Below are 8,264 nucleotides of genomic sequence, written 5' to 3' on the forward strand. Positions count from 1 at the left end.
TTGTTTGACTATTATGATGGTCATATGTGTTTCCTAGATGCCTGTCATATTATTGGCGATTGATGAGACACATCTACACTGCTAAAAACATCCCTGATTTAGCTAGTTTGATGACATTTTATTCTATACTTCCCTAGATATGCTTGGATACATAGATCTATGTCATGTGTCAGTTCACTTTTGTTCTAATCCCCTTTTTTTGATTATTCATTATAGCTCATTTGGGGGAAAACTCATTAGAAAAGTTTCTCCATTGCCAATGGGTCTTTCTGGTATTTATTTTTTCTTGAGAAATCATTGAACAAATAACACAATGTTTTGTCCAAATTGTTATAATATTAGATTGGAAGGTGAATATCTAAATATTAGAACTTGTTAAATATGACCTGGGTTACTTCTGAGGATCAGTGTTCCCCATCTGCATACTGCAATCACTATCAATTAGGGTCTCTGCCATGTAGATTAGAATAGAAGATACCTAAAAGAATAAGAATCTATCCTAAAAAATTCATTGGCTCAGAAGATTTGAAACACTCAGATAGGATTTGTATTTCATCTCAGGCAAATTCTTAATTTTTTTTTTTTGCATCAGGGGAAAACTTCAGTAGTTTTATCACTTTAGTGGTCATATATTTTTTCTTAGTATACTTACTTAAAAAACATAAAATAATAAATGTAGAATTAAAAAGGAAAAGATCATTTTGACATTGTTATACAAATTACAGGTTAAAAATTAATTTAGCACATACAAAAGACCAATCTATATAAAGTTAATGGTTTGGTATATAGATTGCTGAATCTGAGGTCAGGAAGACTGAATTTTCTCAAGTTCAAATCTGGTCTCAGACACTTAACCATCTGACCCTTGGCAAGCCACTTAACCCTGTTTGCCTCAATTTCCTCATTTGTGAAATAAGCTGGAAAAGGAAATGGCAAACCACTCTAGTACCTTTGCCATGAAAATTCCAAATAGAGTCATCAAAAGTCAAACATGACTGAAAATAACTGAAAAAATCAAAACTTGAAGGATGTGAATTGAAGTCAAAACATGTCTAGGACCTTCTTCCAAGAGAAGGCCACTGGTTAAATTTACTAATTTGATCAAATATATTTCATTATTGACACAAGAGATGTTTCAGTCTACCTGAAACATTGCAATATATATTGAGTAGTTTTACCATGCTATTACTAAGTAAGCATTTTTTGATAAGTGTTATATGGTATCTAGATAATGCCTTTCATTCCACTCCCCCGCTAAAACCGCTGGTCTGTGTCAACCCTGGTCTAGGACACTATCATTATAGGTTTTCAAGCAGTGACTAAATGAGCACTTTCCAGAGAATATTCAAGTATAATTTCTCTTTCAAGTAATAGCTGGACCTCAACGGTCTCGTTTATCTTTTAGATTCTTATTACAGCACAAGAAGTATTGCTTTGTTATTTATCTTCCTTCTCTGTTTCTCACCTTATGAATCTATGATATAGAGTGAGGAAATATACAAGTTATTCTAGGTCTAGAGGTAATATGTTTTTCTAGATTGATGCTGGCTAGAGAATGTTATTTTTTAAAATCCCCTATAGAAGAAGAACTTCAAGGATGAGAAGGTGACTACCCTCTCTTCAGCCTCAGTCTCAGTCTTCTCTCTCCCCTTGCCTGGAGAAGGACCTTGGAAACTTTGGAAGATCCATAGGATTTTGGGCTTCCCATCTTGTTTTTGGTACCCTGAGAACTACAATGGCCTGAGTCAGTCTTAGCACTGAGATCCAAGAACAGACTGATTTTTTCGAAGACAGATTTATAGAGCCACAAAAAAAGCCATATCCTGCCTATGGGGAAGCTTCTTGAGCACCCCACTGACCTCCCAAAGTGCCTGAAGCCTCATACCTTAAGGTAACTAGTTTCTGTGTCATTCTCTTCCTCCTTTAGTAAATTCCTCATTGAATTTCCATTTTAAAATGGGGCTCAAGTTGGCCAATCTAGCTATATTTCTGACTTTCTGAACTTCAACATCATGACCTTAAGCAAGCAAGCACCTTCAAGCCTGCACTTATATTTTCAGCTCCTTTTTGTGTGTCTTCCCCCCATTGAAATGTAAATTACTTGAGTGCAGGAACTACTTTTTTCCTTTTTCCTTTTTTTGCTTGTATTTATGTTCCCAGGACTTAGGAGGGTGATTAGCACATTGCCAGTTACCTATTGAAACAGGCAGCTTCTCTAAAAAAACTGATTTATCAGGGGCAGTTAATTGGTGCAGTATATAGAGCACCAGCCCTGGAGTCAGGAGGACCTGAATTAAATCTGGCGTCAGACACTTAACACTTCCTAGCTGTATGACACTGGGCAAGTCACTTTACCCCAATTGCCTCATAGGAAAAAATAAAAAAAAAGAAAGAAAATAAAAAACTGATTAATCTCTCTGACCCTCAGTTTCTTCATTTATAGAATAGGGAGAATAATGCATGTTCTCTGAGGCAGGCAGTATCTCAGGAGATAGAGAGCCAGACTTAAAGCATAGAAAACCTGTATTTTCTCACATTTGATATAAACCAGTTGGGCAATACCATGCAAGTTATTCTCAGTGGTCTAGGCAATTCTCTTAGATCAGTGGTATCAAAGTTAAATAAAAATAGAGGCCATGAAAGCACATATAAATATTCCTACAAGCTGCATATTATCTTAGAATATCACAGATGTTTAAATATTTCTTTTTAATTATATTAAATATATTACATAGACTACATTTTAATATAGTTTGAAGAATTGTGGATTTCATGCAGCTTCTGTGAATTTGACATCTCTGTCTTGGACTTTAAGTTTCAGAGTAGAAGGCAACTTGCACTGGGAAAAGGGATTTTCTCACCAGGAGTCCCCTATAAAGTTAAATCACTTCCCTGTTAAAGCAAACAAACAAGAAAATGCTTAGTTCACTTACCTCACAGATTTAAACTGTAATCAATTGAGGTATTTTATATAAAGCACTTGGAAGTACAAAGCATTATATGAACATAAGCTTTTTTTTCTCCCACTTTTTACAATAGAGTTTTGAATATTGGTTCAACATTGATTAAACCCTACAATGGCATAGATCACTTGTATTAGATAGGTGAAAATTACAAGCCACAGAGAGCACAGAACCTGAGACTCCAGATGTAGTTTGCACAGGAACACTTTGGGAGTGGAGAGCAACTGACCTTCTGTTATTTGAGATTTAGAGCCCTGTGTACTATGCCTAAAAGCATATCATAAGGAATGATAAACGGCATAACCTAATGTTACCACAATTGGCACAAGAGACATTTCCAAGGACATTTAATACTGGAAAAGGAAGTGGACCAATCATGGAGTTAAAAGGAAAAGTAACAGACTGACAATTCAGTTGCTGCACTGATATTTTACATAATACTTTAAGAACCTCTCTGAGCTTTTTTTCTTTATCTGTAAATGTGGATAGTAACATTTAAATTATATATTTCATGAGGCTCTTGGTACAAAGCACTTCATAAGCCTTATGCTTCATGCAAAGCTTCATGCAAATATATATATATCACATATATGTATGTATATATATATTTGCATATACAAACATAATACAAGTAATATATAAATATATAATAATTTGTATATATATATGTATGTGGGTATATATAGAGAGGGAGAGTATGTATACATGAGAAAGAGAGATAGAGAGACAGATAGACAAAGAGAAAGAGAGAATGAGAGGAAGAGAGAGGGAGGAGGGAGAGAGAGACACAGAAGTACAGAGAAAGACGGAAGAAAGAAAGATGTGGGAGAGAGAGAGATAAGAAGGGAGGTGCAGAAAGTGAATGGGAAGGTATAGCAACTTTGAAGGAATGAAGGTACTTACTGATCATTAGACAGCATGCATTTATGTGTGTCCATGAATACCATTATTTGTTCTTTCCTGTATCATACTCTGGGAAATACTTAGAGATGTTGAATATTGTTTTCACTCTTTTGAGCTTTTAAGGTACTATTATGGAAATTGTTTAAAAAAAAAGTTATCTTTGGCCAATTGCTAAAATTCTGGGTCTGCAAGGACTGAACTCAGTATTGGAAGTTCTCACTAAGAGCTGGCACTGACATGGTGAGTCAATATCTGCAAAGTATTCATTTGGTCTTCATGATAACTTTCAGTTTTACAAATGAAGAAATTGAGACTGAGAGGGGATTAAATCCATTAGTCAATGTACATTTATTGAGCATTTACAATACTCTAGGAATTTTGGTAAACACTAAGGATACAAAGAAAGTCATCCCTGCCCATGGAAATCTCACTCAAGTTCTACTAGAAGCAACAGCATGAAACAACTATACACACACACACACACACATACACACGCACGCACGCACCATGCACACAAATCAAGGGTGCATTATCAGGTACATGATCTGGCTGTTAATCAATCATCAATCATTAATTATCTATGTGCCATCTCTATTGTGGTCTCAGTGGAGCAACAAGTAACCAGGAAAAATCAAGAATTCATATTAGTATAAAGTCAATCTTCACACCTTGTTGCAAAGATATAATCAATATTTTTTAAATGGCCTTATAAGGAACATAATGATTCAGGACAATACTTGAGTGAAATCATTTTATATAAATACATTTGTTCCTTTCGTGCCCAACCCCTCTGGGAAAAAATGTATCAATTATTCCCTGATCACTGGCCTTGCTACTAGATAATGAGATTAAAAAAAAACTGGTCAAAACTTCTATTAACCGCATGACATAGAATCATTTTTCCTGGTCATATTTTCCAAACTCCTTTAGTGCCATGTTCTTTCTTCCAAGTATAGATTACAGTAATAGATAAAGGAGAAAAGAAGGCAAGCAGGAAGGCAAGATGGCAGGCAGGCAGGAAAGAAGAAAGGAAGGAAGGAAGGAAGGATGGAAGGATGGAAGGAAGGGAAGGAAAGACAAAAATTACATACATTGTATATCTATCAAGAGATGACCAATAAAGTATTTTGGACTGTGAAAAAAATAGCATTGCCAAAAATAAACAGTTATAACTATGAGATAAATGTCCTTTTTAAGGCGTTGAACTAAAATATGTTTTGATATTTAATGTTCTTCATTACAAAGCAGTTATAGGCTTTTTAGATAGCAGTTGGAAGCAAACACAATACTCCATCATGACAGATTACTCTGAAGACAACATATGGCTATGACCCTTAGGGCCTCACTTAAGAAACTTTTCCTAAGAATCCAGCTATAATACACTATCTTAATTCCACTTTGTTTCCATTAGTTTATCAGCATGTGTGGCCCTTTGATGAGACTTTGTGTAAAGTTTCTAATTCTTTCTGTTCCATATGTTTCAAATTGTAGCATTCCTTATTATGGGATAGTTTCTAGGGGAGAAGAGAGCCTAGTTATGTCTTTTGTGTGATAAATCTCTTGACTAGACAAGTGTTTTTCATCTTGTAAGCACTTAACAAATGCCAATTGAAAAAGATGCTAATGGAATAATTATTATATTGTAGAAATAACAGCAGATGATATTTGTGTGAGTTTATGTATATGAATATATACACATCTACATCTTACATACACGTGTGTATGTGTGTGTGTGAGAGAGACAGAGACAGAGAGATTTATTCAAGTCTGAGGATTCTTAATAAGTTGCACTATCACTCCATCAATGTGCTTCACTCCTAACCAGCTGCTATGTAATGAGAAAATAGTTACAGCTCGTTCCTTCCTGGAACTCACCTCCTCCTCTGATCCCAAGTATATTTATTCATTCTTTTGAGTCATATGAATTGGAAATATTCTGTTTTTAAAGAGGCAGATAAGAATTAGGATCTATTTTATAAAATGAACAAAAGCAAATGTTTTCATATTAAAAAAAACTTTTAAGTTAGTGAGATAGAGATGCAAAAGTTTAAAAAGATTCTGTAATATATATTTCATTTTCATTCAGTAGGGTAGTGAAGGAAGAGTGAAGAGACATAGAAAGAGAGTAATTTACTACACTGAATAAAGTTTCAAACACATAGTAGCTATGTGAACATGAACACTTTTTTTTTTTAATCTCTAAGAGCCTCTGAATAACTCTCCAAGGATATCAATCACAATCTCAGTGGCAAACTTTCATTCATAGAGGTAGTTTCCTCTCTGTCTCTCTCTCTCTCTCTCTCTCTCTCTCTCTCTCTCTCTCTCTCTCTCTGTCTCTCTCTCTCTCAGTGTGTGGGTGTGGGTGTGTATCTGTCTCTCTATCTCTGTGTCTGTCTTTCTTTCTATGTGTGTGTCTGTTTGTGTCTGTGTCTGAGTGAGTCTGATGATTACACAAAATCATCAAAGTCAAAACATAATTCTCATGATATCTTTGGTGCTCTTTGAAAATGAGGAATTCTCAATTTCAATCTCAATCTCTCTATCTCTCTTTTTCTGTTTGTCTCTCTCTCCTCTCTGTCTCTGTCTCTGTGTGTGTGTATCTCTGTATGTATATAGATGGATATGTATATTTATATATATATATACATATTTATGTATGAATATGAATATGTAATAAATACATGTATACAGTTGTGTATGTAATTTTCCTTAGTAGTATAGTAAAAAAAATTAAACTAGATGGCTCCAGGATTTCCTTCCAATTCTGATCCTATCACCCTAGTTTATAGCTATGGACCTGAAGTCAAGAAGACTTGAGTTCAAATTCAGGTATTTACTAGCTATATGACTCTAAGCACAACATTTAACCTCTCTCTGCCTCAGTTTACTCTACTGTAAAAGGGGATAATAATACTATCTCTCTTCCTGGGTTGTTGTGAGCATAAAATAAAATAATATTCATAAAGTACTTTGTGAACTTTAGAGTGATACATAAGTGCTACTATTCTTAGTGTATAATTATTGCTATAGGCATGTGTGTATGCACATATATATATGCATGCATATTTACAAATACACATACATACACATATATACACTAATAAATATATACATCTATCAATGTATACACAGATGTGCATATAAGCATATCTAACATATATGTTTGTATACATGTGCACACACATGAATAAGTCATTATGTATTAAAAGAAGAACTTGAATTTGGTTTTTCTCTCCTCTGAGGCACACTTTCTAATCCCTGTATCATACTACCCTCTCCATGTCATGTAATGAAAAGGTGACTGTTTCCAAGGTACATAGTACATACTTTTAAAATCTTTGCATGGAAGAAAATGATATTTCTGAGAGAGTATTTATTAAAAATGAAAACTTTTTAGAGCTATATTTATATTTGGATTTCCCTTCATCACTTGTTAATACCATTCCATCCTCCAGAAAAATATATGTATTCATGATTTCACTGGGGTAGGGAAATTCCCTTTACTGGGCAATTTAGCAACCATTTGCAATTTATAGTCTTAGAGCTGGGGAAGGGGAGGATATAAATGTCTTGCACCAAGAGGTCCCAGACACTTATGTGGCAAATACAGAATTTAAAGCTAAATATTCATGACTCAGAAGCCAGATTTTTATTGATTATGCTCATTTTGTTTTGTGCGTATACATGTATAAATGTAGGTAGGCAGAGAGAGATACTCTAAGTAAATCTATCTCTTATGTTATATAGGTAATGTATATATGCATACACACATATACATTCATACATACACTTGGGAACCTATATGTGTATATGCGTATATATATATATATATATATATGTATATGCATGTATGTGTGTGTATATATATGTGTATGTATGTGTGTGTGTATATATATATATATATATATATATATATATATATGTATATATGTATGTATCTTGGTCTGTTTCCACTTGATCCTCTGGAAAATTGAGGTATTTTTACCTCAATACTTACTTCCTCATTCATTATTGGCTATTTGGAAGAAAAGTTTTATAGAAATGCAAATATGGGTCTATTGAGTCTGTGCCCAGAAACACACATAAACCGCCACACAATTTTGATGCAACTATTGATATTAGAGGATGACAGTCTAAGGGGAGGCAGCATGATACAGGGTTACATCATGTGCTTCGGAGTCTAAGAATCTGGGTTCAAATCCGTTTCCAGATGTTTGTTACCTATAAGGCCTTGAGCAAAATCACTTAATTTCCCTGGGCCTTAGATTCTTTCCTTGTAAAATGTGGGATTTGGATTGTATAATCTCTGGAATCCCTTTTAAATCCAGCCTTTTAAGGCTTAGGAGATGAACAATAAATCCTAAAACACCTGATTTGTCTTCTTTCAAATCAATGTTA

The sequence above is a fragment of the Sarcophilus harrisii genome, chromosome 1 (genome assembly GCF_902635505.1).
Source record: "Sarcophilus harrisii chromosome 1, mSarHar1.11, whole genome shotgun sequence".
NCBI classification, from domain to species: Eukaryota; Metazoa; Chordata; class Mammalia; order Dasyuromorphia; family Dasyuridae; genus Sarcophilus; species Sarcophilus harrisii.